This window comes from Gopherus evgoodei, chromosome 5 (genome assembly GCF_007399415.2).
Source record: "Gopherus evgoodei ecotype Sinaloan lineage chromosome 5, rGopEvg1_v1.p, whole genome shotgun sequence".
Classification (NCBI taxonomy): Eukaryota; Metazoa; Chordata; order Testudines; family Testudinidae; genus Gopherus; species Gopherus evgoodei.
In genome coordinates, this window is record NC_044326.1 from 113,440,058 (window position 1) to 113,457,179 (window position 17,122).

Here is a 17,122-nt window from a genome sequence, read left to right on the forward strand (position 1 = left end):
CACTGAGCACCAGGCTTTTCGTTTTTCTGCTGCAGATATACACACAGTATACTGTCTTCCTGCTCAGATCACCTCTGGCTCTCTTGTGGATGGGTTACTCATGCTCTCTGAGCATGCCCCTTGGATTAGGCTAGATAAGCAAGAGAATGCCTAGTATAAGAATCCCACTGGGCCTTGTGTGACTTCTGAGCATGCCTTCAAGGTTAGGTGGCAGATAAGCAGATTTTGAAGATCTCAGTTGTACCTAAATGTTGGATTTAGGCACCTAAGTCCCTTTGTGGGTCAAGCCATAAGTAACTGCACATATCCTGACTCTCGTGTTGGCTGTTCCAGACCATAGGATTTTTCCTTTTCTGTTCTGATACTAAGCAGAAGAGAAACGCACCAACAAAATAGTAACAGCCTGAGCTATTCTGGTCCCACACTTCTGCCAGCAACCACTTCTAGGGTGGTTTTCCATAAGTGGACAAATGCTTCCAGTAGACACACCATTCAAAAGAATGCAAAACGTTTGTCACTGGTAACCTAACCTCCCACTGGGGGCCTTAACTCAGCAGAGAGCCGCTTGCTGTAACTATGGGAAGAAGGTTGTAAACCTGCTTTTGTGAAGGTTGGTCTACAATAAATAGCTGGCACATGTATATGGTGAATTAACACCAACTAAAATCCCCCTTTTCTGCTTAATTGTCACTGTAAGTCAGCAGAATTGATTTAGTAAACATCTACAAGTACAGGAGAAACTTGCTCAACTGCACATACCAATAAAGTGGATTTGAGTGCACTGACCAGTGAGATTTGGCTGCTATGATGAAGATTCCATCTTCATGTTTTCTCTGCTTATTCTTGCACAAACTACTCTAGGAATGAGCAGTATCAATGTGGAGTTAGAAGCTTGTCACAGGCTCCACTTCAGCTAGTTTGCTCAAGAATTGGGGGTTTATTAAGAGAGTGATTGTACCAAGTGATAGTTTCTTTAGTATCACACATGCTTCAGAAGGTGATAGGTTTCCTTGGAGAGAGAGCGAATAGTGTGTGTGTGTTGATGGGTATAATTGAATATTTTTTCCCTAACAGCTATCATGTGCAAATGTTTAGGGAAGATCTGCAAAAGCATGTAACAGAGCAAAGGGAAGGTTGGTCTGTAGTGTACAGCAGTTGTAGTACTGTTCAATGGCTTAAACCGCCAAAGCAAACACAAAGAAGTTGGGTCAGGTATGTTGGTAGTAGCAACTCTAACTGCTTCCCAGCAGAAGTCCTAATATTGTAATAAGCAGTAGTATAAGCCCCACCCTATTCACCTTGATCAAATCCTTAGGACTAGAATCCATAACAGCTAGAACAATCCGTTTAAATTAGATAGCTCATGCTAAATTACTCTTAACTGGACAAGTAATGTTTTATTACAAAGCTTTTATTTAAAAAACAAATGCTCAGCACATTAACTCAAACTGGAATGACAACAAAATTCAGTTGACAGTATTTTTGGCAAAGGCTGTGCCTTACTGTTAAAAAATGGGTACATCGATGCTCATTTCAGTAACTGGCATAAAATCCCACTAACAGGCTAACAAACAGATACAAATACACAACAAGTGAAGTAAATTCAAGTGCTGGGCTTGTTTTGTTTTTACAAGGAGAAAGGAAAGGGGTGAGAAGAACTCACTGCAGTTGAATTTACAAAGTGTAAATGAAACAGGAGTGACATGTCTACTGACCAGCTGATTGTGGTGTTACATTTAGTTCTCTAGGACAATCTATTACATAGACTGAGAGGCCACTATTTGTTACAAATAGTTTAACAAAAAGCCACACTTTCCAAACAGGTTTTTTCTCCTCCAGCAGAAAAAAAGATAAAAAAAATCAGATACTTGAAGCTTATTTCAAAGCTCACAACTAGTAAAATATACACCAATGACGTTAGAAACTAAAAGTTAAAATATAAAAGCATTCAAGTTTCTTAAAGCTAAAAACAATTGATCCTTTTGCACCATTAAATAAAAATGTTTGAGCGTCTTCCTCAACCAAATGAATTCCATTCTTCCATGTGCTATATGAGTAGCTATTAGTCTACGTTATTCAGTTGGCTGAAGCAGGCAGAGACAGCTGACCTAGCTGTTGCCGATTCAATATGGAGACAGGAGAGAGAGACTTAGGAGTGCAAGGTGAAGATGTTCTGCTGACCTGGGAGTTCTGAAATGCTCATTTGCTCCTTTTTATAATCAGGGTTGGGGTCCTGTGGTAGTGAAGAGTTTTGACAGTGATTGTCTTTATGGTTCAGTGTCTTTAGCAGTGACATCATGGTGAATTCGACCTCCTAGAAAGACCCTGGGAGTGGTCTGTGCAGATGAAGGACACCTGGGGTTTTAACAAGCTTCCATTTCCAGAAGGGGTCCTGGTGGTGCTGCCTTTGTTTTGCATGTTGAGAAAGCATTTCTTTTCCCACCTACAGAGGAAGGAGGGGAAAAAAGTATCAACCAAAACCAATTTGCTTTAAGCACTGTCCAAGGAGCCCTCTGAACAAATACACCTTAACCAGGCTTCCTCTGGGAATGCCTATGATGCTCACAGTAATCTCATGGACCAACTGTATCAGGGGACTGATTTGGGAATAACTGGAGTTCTAGCAGTGCTTTGGCTCATAGTGGAAGCCAGCTGGAATGTTCAGGGCTCTTGTTTTAATATAGTCACCAGATTATTTTGCATTAACATTTAAGGTGCCCATAGCTCTAGAATGTGAAAGTCAAAAAAGTGTTAAGCAATGTCACATGACAAAATAAAACTACCTCCAACAAGGTGTGGTAGCTTTGGCCATGGGAGCGTGGCTCCTGTCGTCAAAGTGCTGTCCACGCTTTACATCAAAACTTGTCGTTCGGGAGGAGCTGCGGTGGGTGTTTTCACACTCTAATGACACAAGTGCCAGTGTAGACCTAGCTTTAGAGAAATAATTCCTGGGTAGGGGAGGGGGCTTTAGTTCTTTGCAACAATTGACCTAGAAGTCTGTTAGAGGATTAGACATCCTCACCCCTCATTACAACAATAATAGGAATTAGAGGTGCAGCTTGGTTGGTGCCTTATGCCCTGCTCTACTAAGGCTGTGTCTACACTACACAGCTTTTAGGGACATGGCCGTGTCACTACAGCAGTGCTGCTAAAAGTCATGCAGTATAGCAGCTGTTTGGTGGCTCTCCTGCTGACTAAAAGCATCAACCCCCAACAAGCCGGCAGGAGAGCGCTCCTGCTGACAATGCACTGTTCACACTGGCACCTGCTGCGGCAAAACTTTTGTCTTTCCAGGGAGGGGGATTTAACATCTCTGAAGGACAAAAGTTGTATCGTTCAATTACCAGCGCAGAGTGCCTTTGAAACAAATGGTCTTTTTTTAAGCAACTATGGGGAAGGCTAAATGGGAGGCTGCTTAGCAGGGTCCTCTGAACCCATGCCATGGTGTCAAACAGCGAGAACAGGCCCTATCAGCCAGCTAGGGCAGTGTTTCCCAAACTTGGGACACCGCTTGTGTAGGGAAAGCCGCTAACAGGCCAGGCCGGTTTGTTTACTTGCCCTATCCACAGGTCCAGCTGATTGCAGCTCCTACTGGCCACTGGAAGCTGCTGGAAATGGCACAGGCCAAGGGATGTACTGGCTGCTACTTCCAGCAACTCCCTTTGGCCTGGAGCAGCAAACCGCGGCCAGTAGGACCCGCAAGCGGCTGAACCTGCGGACCCAGCAGGTAAACAAATCAGCCCAGCCCACCGGAGGCTTTCCCTTCACAAGCAGCATCCCAAGTTTGGGAAACACTGAGCTAGGGTATGGCTTCTAGGTCATTCAGAGACTGCGGTCAGAGACCACAGGGCTCAGATATCTGAGGACAGAGTTTGTAAGGATCTTAGGAATGGCTAATATTATGGCATGCAAAAGGTCAACAGTGCAAACCTTAAGTACTGTTCATGTCCCCTCCAGAGATAAACAATCCTGATTGTTAGCCAGGTTTAGGTAATACAGACACCTATAAAGACTAACACAGGTACCCCTCTGAAACAGAGACCTGTGTAATTGATTCAACAGTCACCCATGCCCTCCTGACCCAGACAGCAGGATTATAAAAACACTTCCCAATGCTTGTCTAGTGAGTCATGCCACAGTACTAGATGGTGAATCAGGTATTTTCAGCATAAAGATCAAACTTCAAGGGTGAGCTGAGTGCGACTGTTATGCCATCACCATCTACATGTGCAGTACCTGAAGGGTTACAGTTCAACTGCCATTCACTTAAACTTTCCCATTAGAAGAGCTTTTAAATTTACTGGAAATTCTCTCAGATTTCAACAGACTTCATAGATAATCCAAAGATTTTCTCAGCTGTCTGGGATAAATGAGGTAATATCTTTAGTCCAACCTCTGATGGAGAGGAGAGAGAAAAGCTTTTGGTGCTTACGGAGCTGCTCTACAGGGCCTGGGAAACTACAGTCAAGGTGGAACCTATTGTTTAGTGTAAGCAGTTAACACCTCTCCAGTCTTTGTGGGGGGCAGGGAGGAGCAAAGGAGAAAAAAGAATGACAAACACTAAAGAAAAGGTGATAGTGATTTAACAAATGAGATAGTATAGCACCTTGGATCAGGTAAGCCACAAGATGATAAACCCTTTCCAAACAAATGGGTTACAGGGTTAATTTATTAAATTATGTCAAAGCAGAGAATCATATTGCTGAGTGGCTCTATCATGTCATCAGAGCTGTAACTAAAGCCTGCTAACTTTACAGTGCAAATATTTATCCAGTGTGCCAGACTTGAAAATGTAAAGTACATTCCTGTCAGCAGTTTAAACTGAAGTCTCATTATAGAAGGTGTTTAACCAATAGTCAAGATGCACTGTACAGACAGCTGTTGACTTATACTTTAATTGAGCAAGCACCAAGCTAAAGCTCTCTAGGGACCAAATCCAAACACATGCTGAAATCAAGACATTTCTTTAGTAGGTGCAGGATCAGGTCCTAAATCCCAACTAGTAAGTTGAATTATCAGAAGAGTCCACTAAAAACCATTATTTTGGTGGAAGAGAAAAAGTAAGGGAGGACTTAACACTGAATAAACAAGGCTGCTTCAGAACTGCACTAGAATGAAAATGCAAATCCTGCTGCAAAATCCATTCTGTCTCACCCTCCTCCCTACTTAACTGAATAAGGGAAATTTTCACTTGGTGCTGTGCTTGGTAGTCACAAAAACAGCAAGTAAAGCTGCTGTGCCCTTAAAGAGCAAAGTCAAATGCTCATTGCAAAGAAACAGCTGTTTCAACAGACATGGTCTGTATTGACTAATTCAGTTCCTATTTCCTTGGAAAACCATCCCAAGCCCCAACTAAAAAAAGCCTCTTCAGTTTCCTGCATTTTTTTTTAAAGTAGCACATTGCTCCATATCATATGGGGATCAAAGAGTTATGAAGGGCTCTACCTTTCCAAGGAGCACGAGAGAGAGGCCAAGCAAACAGCAGAGGAACACTGGTAAGAGCACCCTGCAGATTTATATTTACTTTGTGCCTTTTCATCCCAGATTTTCAAAGGTTTGGTCCAGGTTTCTCTTCCTGGGAAGGTTTTCCTCTCAGTCTTACATGAAAACATTCAGCTTCCTGTTGAGGAATGGCCGTGAGGCGCCAGGCCAGTAGTTCACAGCAGTCTGATACAAGTGCTGTGATTTAGAACTACTCCCCATTAGCAGCCACCAATGTCTACTTCAGTGAAGGAAATGAAATGCTCTTCTGTTGAGATGATTCCCTACCTCCTCCCCCTTCCCTTCCCACCAAGCTGTCTTTGAAGTCAGAAGGTTAAAATAACGACGACGGCCTTGCTCTGGCCTTCAGTTTTTAAACTGGGACCTTTACTACTTTGAGTCAAAGTACAACTGTAGCAATTTCTGGCTCATTTTCATAACCTCTCCCTTCCTCTCCTCACTCCTTTTTCCACCAGTAAAAGGAGGCTGCTTACATGGATTCCAATTGTACAAAGCAGTGTTAAAAAGGACGCCTAAAGTTATTGTTTCCAGGGTAATACTACAGAAAATTACACAGTAGTTATCCTGAAAATGAGGGCTAAGATACAGTTTTTCCCAGCTGCCTATTTTTTAAGGCTACAAACTGAAAGTAACTTCTACTGTTGATAGACCAAACAGTACCTTTAAAAAAACCCCGAACTACTATAGTGTTGCCTTAAAGATATAAAACAGGTCAAATCAGGATTCTTTTCAAGAAACCACAGGCATGTGCTGAGGAGACTGAAGACTTCCCACATCTGAGACTTCACTGGGGGGCTGCAGCTGAAGTCTGGCCAAGCCAGGCATGCCCCAGCAAAGCCCAATCCACAAGTGAAGTCGGCGCAATCAAAGACTGCAATTACAGTTCCCTGGCTGTGGTTAGGCTTCAAAGAAAGTGCTGCAAGTCACATTTTACATATGTGAAGTCTTGAGCCTAAGCCACAACCTGCCACTTGCATAGTACATCAGACTGCAGAAAATACACACAACCCCTCTCTGTCTTTGGACTAAGTAACCTAAATGGAAATACAATCAAACATAAAAAGCTCTTAGATTTTGATAAAGCTGAACTTCAGCAACTAGCAACCCCAGACTTGTAACTCACAACTGGAAGTTAGTTGGGTGAAACAAAAAATGATTTTTGTTTTCCAAAAAAGAGCGACTAAAGTTTTGCACCCTTTTCCTCCCTACTCTTTGCAATGAAATGGAATGAACACTAGCCCCTGGAGGCCTTATCAGCCTTATCTCACAGGACATTACAAAATAAAGTTACTCATCTTCATGATTAAACAAAGTTTAGAGAGGATGACATACTGGAGCTTACATAGATTCATCCAATTTGGATCAGTTAGTGGAAGCAGGATGTGTAAGTAGCCTTACAAAGGAGGTGGACAGCCCTCTGGAAAAGGCTATTTGAGAACAAGTGTGCTTTAAAATGGGCTGCATTTGCCTGGTTTTTCCAGCACACTCTGGGATGGGGCAGTGGAAAGAAGGGAAGGGGGGGGGTTCCCAATTACAAAACCTGCTTTTTATTAGTGTGTTTTGAATGACATGTCATTCAAATGTCCTGAGCAAAACTAATTGGAAATCCAAAAATGTATTTTCTTTTGGAATTTGCAGAACTGTTGCTAAAGGCTCAACTTCTTGCTACTGTTTCACAATATTAAAGACAGAAGTAAATAGAAAAAGAATATCAAGCGAGATGTTTAAGTAACACACAGTCACATTGAGGCCTTGTCTTCATCCATGCTAGCACCAGTTCAGCTCCATTGCTGGCGATTACAGTGGAATTACTAGTGTTATGCTGGTGTTTTATATAACATGAGTCAAACCTACTCCAAAACGGGGGTTAATGACAGGGCTTACAGTGCCAGTGGCTACCTAAAGCCCTGGCTTTGCTAGGGCTCCCACTGGTCGAGTAGAACCAGCAGCAGATTTTGTTAAAGGTCTTCTAGAGAGCCTGAAGATGACCCTCAAACTATCACTGTTACAGTGATTGAAGGGATTATACTGGAAACTCTGGACACATTCTTTCCATTTCAAACAAACAATGGACTTTGTGTAGTTTATAATAAAACCTTCAGGTTACCTCGAGGTAGCCAAGACTCCAGCAGCTTCTCTGAGGGAAGAATAATCAGTATATTAAGTGACCTGCAAGGGAGGAAAAATGGGTTGTGCCCTTTTTGCTTCTTTATGATGTATAATAAACATTTGAAGGAATAAATGTTTCAAGGGTGGGGGGTGGTTGCTTTAATTTTTTACATTAGAAATTCAGTTTTTGTCTACACTATTCCTGCTGTAAGATTTGGTCTGATAGAAGAAAGTATACATCACAAGTATCAAGGAAGTAAAACCTGCACAATTGAGAGAAGGGAATTTAGTCAAAGTTTCAGATTTTGTTAACATGCAACACCTAACTCAAGCACCTGACAGTGTCAGGTGCAAAGATTTCCTTCAGTTCTCATGTTCCAAGAAAGTTTCTTGCAATAACAGGGAAAACTTGATTTACTTTTTAAGTATCAAGAATATCAAGTAAAAATTTCTTCAAGTAAAAAGCAGCAGCAAAAAATGGCAAAAACTTTTCCCCCTTGTAAATCACATTTAAGCTATAGCAAGTACAATTTTTGGTTTGACTTTTAACTCTGATTTGAAGAACCAACTTCAAAATTCAGCCTATGCTCATGAATAAGTTAGAGAGAGAATTTTATATTGGAGCAAAAAATCTCTCAATTGTTACAGCCATCTGTTTTTACATAGCTCCATTAACCCCTTCTTTCCCAAGTCCAAAGTTTCCAGTACGAAGTAGCAATGCATAGAACTCACTATCCCAGCACTATGGAATCCAAAGGCTCAATCATTCCCTAACCACCAACTGCTACAAACAACAAAACCTTCTCTGTTGTGCTCTCATGCTGGAGTACTTAAGGCAAATAGCAATACACATTAGTCTCCAATTCTAACAACTCATGAAGGGATAAATTGGCAAGAAAAAAAAATCACAACAGTTTTAACAAAATAAAGCTTTCATCAACTTTCAAGTGAATGCAATTTTTTCCACGATGGAACCTGGAGCTATTTTTGCACTAAAATTCTACCTTCTGACCTTTGAATATATTGAGGGAGGCTGTGCTTTCCAAAAGTCACATGCTGGGAATCAGGGTGTCCAGAGTTCTAATTCCACCTAAATGAGAGCAGATTTCATAAAGTGAACTTTTCTGTAGCTCTTCATAAACATTGTGTGCATAGCACATTATCCTCATTTTTACACTGCGGAAGCAGACTCAGAAAAAGTAAATGGAGCCACTCACATAATAGCACAGATGAATCTACGTCAGCGGGGGGGAAGACGAAGTCCTGTCCTTCCCCATCCAGGCCAGGACTAGCAGCTAGGAACCCCCGACTGGGGTGCTCCCAGCAGCAGCACAGGGGAGATCAGACCCACCTCCAGAAACCTCCCCTGGCTTCAGAAATCTTCACAGCTTCTGAGAGCTCAACTCTGAAGGCCGCGCAGAAGTGAGAGTGGCAATCCCGTGACCCCTCCCCAACAGCTTGCGACCCCCCCCAACCCTTTTTTTGGTCAGAACTCCTACAGTTACAACATTGTGAGCTTTCAGATGTGAAACTGAGGAATTTTAAAGCCATGAAATCGATCAAAATGGACTGTGACTTTGGTAAGGCCCTACCTATACGTATGGCTGTGGAAGTCTTAACCCTGTACACCTTCAGATTTTTGCTCATGGTTGAAGACTTGAAACTGGGGAGGATCAAAGATTGATTAAATAGACTTGTGTGAGGGGCACTGAGAGATAGATAGTTGTTTAATTACGAGATCAGGCTCAGGAGACTGGTTCAGTTAACAATTGGCAGAGGTCATGCTGCCAAATCAAAACCTCTGCGCCTCAGGTTGCTTATGTGGAAGATGGTTGTTTTCATGTTTTACTTACTACATAATGTTAGAGTGTTTCCCAAGGGCAAAGTACTATAAAATGCCAGCCAGTGGTAGAGGAGAAATAGAACTCAGGACTAGAGCTGGTCAGAGAATCAGTGGAACCATATTCTGTTGGAATATGCAGTTCCATTGAAACTGAAACGCTTCATGATTTGCTTGATTTTGCCAAAAATTTATTTCAGGGGGGAAAAAATTCTGAATGTCAAAACAGGATGATTTTAGAACAAAATATTTTGATACAACTTTTTATTTTTGTAAAGGAGAATGTTGAAATTTTCAAGTTTCATTCTGATTTGAAATCATTCTCTTTCACAAACTATTTTAAGATTTTTCACCCTCAACACGAGGCTCTACTCAGAACTACAGTTGCCTGTTGGTGCTAAATTCACTCAACCATGCAATTCTGAGCAGGGCTGGAGATGGACTACCAGCAGCCTTCCACTCCCCTCCCTTTTCCCAAAAGGTCAAAATTAGAGCAAAATATTTTCTATGGATGGGATTTCAAGATCTTGTAAAACTCCTCCTGCCTCACAGAAGTTTCCTTTGAAACAGGGTTTTGTTTTATTAATTTAAAATGTTCATTCTATATAGTTAACACTGATTTACTTACTTTTTGGACTTCATAAATTTGGAACATGAAAAGGGACAAGTCAGTTTCATTTGTGTATGGCTGATTTCACTTTCTAGCTCTTGCAGTAGAGTATGTGGGTTGCAAATATTGCAGGTTGGGATTTAAATACCAATCAACTTAATAGTTTAAATGCATGGAATCACTTTGACCTTAAATTTGTAAAAAAAGTTTAGAAAATGTATATGTTCACCCTAGATTCACCTGCCAATGGTCCCTTAAAGATCAACAAAAAACAAACCACACACTATGCCCTAGGTAACAGATAGAGACATGGCACAAAAACTTTACAGGTTTATTCTGGAATCTACTACAAATGCCAAAAGGTAAGTAGAAGAATGTTCTATCCCTCATCTCTCCCAATAGGTGGCACTGTATTCTCCAAATGTTACCTGAAAAGGATAATTAAAAAAAAAAAGTTTGTCTTTTTTGTTTCTTCATAATCTGTGAACACCTGAAGGGGGGAGACTTTCCTTGTTTATATTTCACATTAGAAATGTCACTATCAAATCTGATCTCCCCTTGGTTTTCTGGCAGACCTGCTGTGTATGTTAAGTCCATATGTGCTTTTACACATTCTTTGAAGCTTCAACAAAAGATACCTACAGGTATTTCCAAAATGTTATTCCCTGATATTAACACCTGTTTCAACAAAAACATTGTAAATAGCTTCTGCTCAGTGGCCCAGTTTTCACTCTCTCAAAACATGTCATCATTACCCTATTTCTTCAGCCATCAGAGAGCTTCCAGGGTAGACAAGACCTAATTTCTCATGTGATAACAGATTTTTAAAAAATGCAAATAAGCTTTATATATCAAAGCACCAGAGGAGACCATGCACTTTGCTGGTCACTTAAGGCTTAGAAATTAGATTAATTGCAGTAGTCATATTGCTATTTTTTTTTTAAGGGAAACTGGCAGGGTAATTATTTTCACCATTATAGCTTAGGGTATTGATAAGATATACTAGGTACACTCTCTCTTGCTCCTCTGCCAGTGCTGAGGCGCCCCCTGGTGTTTACTGCCTGAAATGCAGGTTTTCTGTTGCCTCCTGGGGTCAGCCTAGCAAGAGTGCCTTTTTTTTCCCTCTAGCTAATCTTTTAAATGTAAAGTAAACCAGAAAAAACCACTTTATTTGCATGTGTATTGTGCTGGCTACTTGACTCTCAATCGGAGTGCTATTGTCTAAGACCCTTTGTCAATCCTTAATGGTTCCTTAATATGCAAGCCAGAAACTGCAAGAGAGCAGAAAAAAAAATCTCTCTCTGGCTCTGTTTAAAACCACCCTTTCTCTCTGCATAAAAGCCCTACCAGAGAAAAAGAAAATATTCCTACTGGCTTCTGGATTCTATCTTTCCCACAACGCTGCACACCATGTCATAACATTTCTTCCCAGATCTGGACCTTAGCGTCCAAAATATGGGTGTTAGCATGAAAACCTCCAAGCTTAGTTACCAGCTTGGACCTAGTAATTGCTGCCACCAGCCAGGAATTCTACAGTGCCTAGCTCACTGTGGTCTCCCCAAAACCTTCCCTGGGGGACCCCAAGACTCAGATTCCTTGAGTCTCACAACAAAGGGGAATAAACCATTTCCCTTCCCCCTCCTCCCCTCCAGGTGTTCCCTCCCTGGGTTCCTGGAGAGATATACAGAAGCAAGCTCCGTGAATCTAAACAAAGGGATTCCATGCTCCCTGCTTCAAGTCCTTGAAACACAAGCACTGAGAGATCTAACCTCTCTCTCCCTCACCCAGAGGTATGCAAAGTCAGGCTTAGTAAATCTAACACAAAGATTTTTCCCCCTGACTTCTTCCTCCCACCAATCCCCTGGTGAGCTGCAGACTCAATTCCCTGGAGTCCCCACTAAAGAAAAACTCCAACAGGTCTTAAAAAGAAAGCTTTATATAAAAAGAATGAAAAAGGACATAAAATGGTCTCTGTATTAAGGTGACAATATACAGGGTCAATTGCTTAAAGGAAAAAAATGAACAAACAGCCTTATCCAAAAAGAATACAATTTAACACATTCCAGCAACTACAAACATATAAATACAAAAAAAAACCAAAACACAATATAAACCTATTGTCTTACTATCCTTGTACTTACAACTTGGAAACAGAAGATTAGAAAATCTGGAGATAGAAAAAATCATTCTCAGAGCCGAGAGGGCACAGACCCAAGACAAAGAACAAAGAACTTACACCCAAAACTTCCCTCCACCCAGATTTGAAAAAGTCTTGTTTCCTGATTGGTTCTCTGGTTAGGTGTTTGGTTACCTGTGTTAACCCTTTACAGGTAAAAGAACATTAACCCTTAGCTATCTGTTTATGACACTCTCTCTCTTGCTCCTCTGCCAGATAACATTCAGGGTCACAATGTTCATACCTCAAAAAGACTTTTACTGCCAGCCACCTTGCCTATATCCAAACACACTTTACTAGAATAACTATGTGCACCAAACACAAAATTTATAAGCGTTAAAGTAAATAAAACCTGAATTACTCCCCCTCCCAACTCCTGACACATTAATACATCCAGGGCCACATTTCTGATGTTCTCCACACTCTGCTTACTGAACTCTCCAATCTGTCACTAGATTGCTTTTATTTTTTTACGTTATCTACCAGCAATTTAAAGAGCTTTACCAGACAAGCAATAAGATGTGTACTTCATCTTTATGTTTCTACATGACATCGACCAGGAAACTACCTGGTCAACTGCAGTCATCTGACCAAGTTCTTTGCTACGTATTATTTATGGCAGTGGGCTTGGTCTAGTTCATATTGTTTTTGTCACTGTCTCACGCATTTCCACTACTGCTTAGAAATAAATTTTGGTTTGGATTCGTTAGTTACCAGCCGTTCAAAATCTCATCCCTTTTTAAATAGAATTTGGCTCCAATATTTCTGTAAGGGAACAGATATTTAAAAGTAAAATAGTCAAATCAGTCTTCCACTTAAGTCTCACCAAAAAAAAAAAAAATCATTAATGTTTTGATTGTAAATAAAAATGATTCAGGATTTCTCCTCATGTTTGAGAGTGCTGCTGAACTAAATGCTAAAGCTGCAAATAAAGATATAGTTAATTCTCCCAACTTTATTTCTAATTACTTTATCACTCCTTAACCAGCTGAGAACTTGACATATAGCAGGGTGCAAACGATTAAGTGATATGCCAGTCGTGGTTCTTGTATGTGTCAAGTTAAATATTTCCTCAGTGTAACAATCTGCCCCCCCCCCAAGAGTGACCTTTCATTATCAATTCATTGATCTGAAGCCACCTTCCCCACCAAAATGCCACTTTACCATTGTCAAGTCATATGGCACCTTCAGATTGATTCTAGAAAAAGTGTTTTTCCAACAAAGCAATATTTCTGATGCTGTGTTAAGCAATATCTGCTTACAACCATCACCACCATGTGTTTGGAGACAATTCTGCAATGCTTTGAAATCCGCCATATGCATCTGAGGATCACAGAGTAGTTTCCAAACACTGGATTGCCAAGCACTGAGCTCAGTATTGCAGCATGCCATTTTCAAACAACTGTATTAAGCTTAGTCAGAATCCAATCTCCAAGTCTCATGCAGCAGACAGGTGAGCATGAAGCAGGGTTTCAAATGAAAACTAACTTTAAATCACCAACAGCTCATCCTTCTTTCAGCTACACTCCCCTTAGTACAGAAGTCTCAAGCTGACCTCCCCTGCTTAGACCTATGGATTCTCTCTTTGCTCCCTCCCAACTAATTTCTGTTTATTCTCAGAGCCCTAACCACTTGCCCTCTGACCTTCAGTGGACTCCCTACATTTGTAGAGATGGTATGTGGTGTGCCAATTTAGCACTGCTTCCCTAAGATCTTCAGATCTCAGACCCTTTAGTGAATCTCATTTTAAGGGCACTCCCAAATGCATTATGGTCACTCATCCCCAGGGAAGTCCCAGAGACTGATTTCAGAAAGGTCTGGCCAGTACAGACTGCAACAACCCTATTGTGGATACTGTAGTATACTAAGAAAACTGATGCCTATGGTAGGAAAAATATACCCTGGACTGGGTGTGGAAAGGATACCTACTCTAGCCTTCAAAGTAAACATGCATTATTTTAAGTCTGGGGGGACTTAGGTTTTCTGAATCTCTCACTGGAACACATTTGCACTGCCCTTATAATCACACACAATCACTTTATCAACAAGTGTCATTCAAAAAAAGCTATCTGCACAGAACAAACAAGACAACTCAGCTCCAATGGAGAAAAAGATACCTACCATTCTCAAATTCCATGTTATAAACTGCATGAGGATAGAGAGACAGGTATTATAACACTTCCCACGCCAGTTAGGGAAACACAAACACAACACATTCATTCACTTCTATTTCAGCTAGTAAGAACGTGCTCTTTGTTATCGACAGAGCTCATAAAAATATTCCAAAACACAAATAATTCACTTGAGGCAGGGCATCTGTCCTGAGAATCAAAGCAATCCAAGAAAAACTGAATATTTCCCAATGTTCAAGAGCTTTTAACTGAGTGGAATATATCGAAGTCTTACATGTTAAGAGATTTTAACCACTTAAGTATTTGCCCATCTACAAAAATTCAGAAAGAGTATAAATTTCGACCTGTGAGGATAGTAAGTCAAAAGATCAGTTTTATCATAACTCTAAAGCCCACAATTAAACCGTGTACATGACATTTTTATTAAACGTGGCAAGGAGATAAAGGTTGAGCCAAGTAGGATATTACTCACATGCTGAGAAGTGTCATGGTTTGTATTTCCCAATTTTAATACTTGGGCCACCACTGTTCTCTTATTGGGCAAATGATTCCATGCAAATAGCAAGAACCATCCTACCTGGTATGCCTGCATAATAAAAGTAGACCTAGTTCCACATGATCTACATGCATGTAATCTGCAAAAAAGGGACCTTGCCAAAGTATTTTCAATTTCAATACAATTGAAAATATTTACTAGAGGCTCCTTTTTCTGTTTTATCATTAGGGATATGTAGAGATGATTTTTGCTGGTTAGGCATCAATCTGTTCCTGCTTCTTATTCCTCCACTTGCAGTCATGAGCTTTTTCACTATATAAATGACTTCTACAAATAGTAGTGAGGTCTCAGAAAAGAGGATTTCAGGTGAATAAGCAACAGGAGTTGCTTGCAGATGTGTTTCTAACAAAGAATGAGCCTATTTTTATTCATGGTACAGAGTGTGTATTTTAGCACAGTACTCCATAAAACTTGTATTTAGCGATTGCAAGGAAGGAGGTACAGAGTCTAATACTTCAGGCATTCACGTTTACTTTTGACAAATCTGACTTCAGAATATTTGCTGTGCAGACTCTAATAGTCAGGTTTACTATAGAAAGGGTCTGGGTCAGATTTTCTGAAATTTTGCATAAAAGGCAAAACATCCAACCTTACATTTACTTGTATATTTCCCTTCCCCCATTCATTTCAACCAGATTGCACCCCTTAGATTTCACTATTAAAAACAACAAATAGCTCTTCAACACAACCCAGTTTAGACTGAACAACATGACAGCATAACATGCAGAAGGGTGGTGAGTTTTATTCTGAGTGGCATATAGCACAGGGGAAATACTAGGGTAGCTTAGCTTGTATTCCTCTGGTAGAGCACAAGCAGCTGAACATCCAATAGATAACAGTTTTACTGGCTACTTTCAAAGCGTGAAGTCAGCCATGGAAACAAACAATAGAGAAAGAGAAGGGACCTGGAATGTGGTTCAGACCTCACACTGGCAATGAAAGGGTTAAGGGGCATTGGTGAGCTCAATTAGCAACTACAGGGCACATCAGGCTCAATTAAGGCTATTATGTAGCGGAAAAGCTTTGTGGTTAGTATAAAGAGAAGGTTTCAGGGCAAAGGAGGAAAGAAGCCCAGGAGAGAAGGCCCTGGTGTTCTCTCCTGAGAAAGAAAGTCTGAATTGGTCAGGAGAGAGATTAAGAAACTACACGGGTGGATAAAAGAGCAAGAACCAGATGTCCTGGGGGGAAAGCTCTGGGCAGTGTTGCTCACTACCAGAGGCAGAAAGGAGCTGGGCAAGAGGGCCTAGGAACAGACCAAGATAGGAAGAACCCAGGGAACAGCAAGAAGTTGGAGGGAGCAGACCTTGGGACCAGGACCAGAACCCAGAGGGTTGTGGGGGATCTGGGTTCCTCTCCCCAAACCAAGGAAGGTTGTGTCAAACCCCATCATGCAAGATATAAAGACTACTGGAAGCCATTAGACAAGAAAGTGGAAGGACCACTGGACTCAGGGTTAGGGGCCAAAACCCCGACATAAGGTCATTTAATTCTATTTATCGGTTGGACTTTGTTACCCTTAGTCTCTCCCCACCAAGGTATGTCTACACTACAAAATTACAGAATTTATAGAAGTAGATTTTTTAGAAATCAATTTTATACAGTCGATTATGTGTACAGCCATTTAAGACCATTAACTTGGCAGAGTGCGCCCACAGTACCGAGGCTAGCGTCGACTTCTGGAGCATTGCACTGTGGTAGCTATCCCACAGTTGCTGCAGTCTTTGCTGCCCATTGGAATTCTGGGTTGAGATCCCAAGCTTGATGTGTCAAAAACATTGTCGCAGGTGGTTCTGGGTACATGTAATCAGGCCCTCCCTCCGTGAAAGCAATGGCAAACAATCATTTCTCGCCTTTTTTCCCCCGAGTTACCCATGCGGACACCATCCCACGGCAAGCATGGAACCCACTCAGCTCACCATCATCGTACGGCTCCTGGGTGCTGGCAGACGTGGCACTGCATTGCTACACAGCAGCAGCTCATTGCCTTTTGGCAGCAGATCATGCATTACATTGGTAGCCATCGTCATCACCTCCTGGGTGCTCTTTTAACCAGCCTTGGTGAGGTCAGTCAGGGACGCCTGGGCAGACATGAGTGCTCCTGGCATCCCTCGTAAGGTCTGGTCAGGACGCCTGGCATAATGGAAGTGACTCCAGGTCATTCTCTTTTTAAGTTTCATCTCCTGGAGATTCAGTCCTG

At 41.3% G+C, this 17,122-nt stretch overlaps 1 protein-coding gene across 1 annotated transcript in view; it reads right to left on the reverse strand.

Moving 5' to 3' along the window:
* Positions 1-1,434: 1,434 nt before the first annotated feature.
* Positions 1,435-17,122, reverse strand: part of LEF1 (lymphoid enhancer binding factor 1) — a 97,955-nt gene continuing 82,267 nt past the window's right edge. The window contains 1 exon segment of the mRNA XM_030564795.1: positions 1,435-2,443. The gene's annotated coding sequence lies outside the window, so the exon portion shown is untranslated.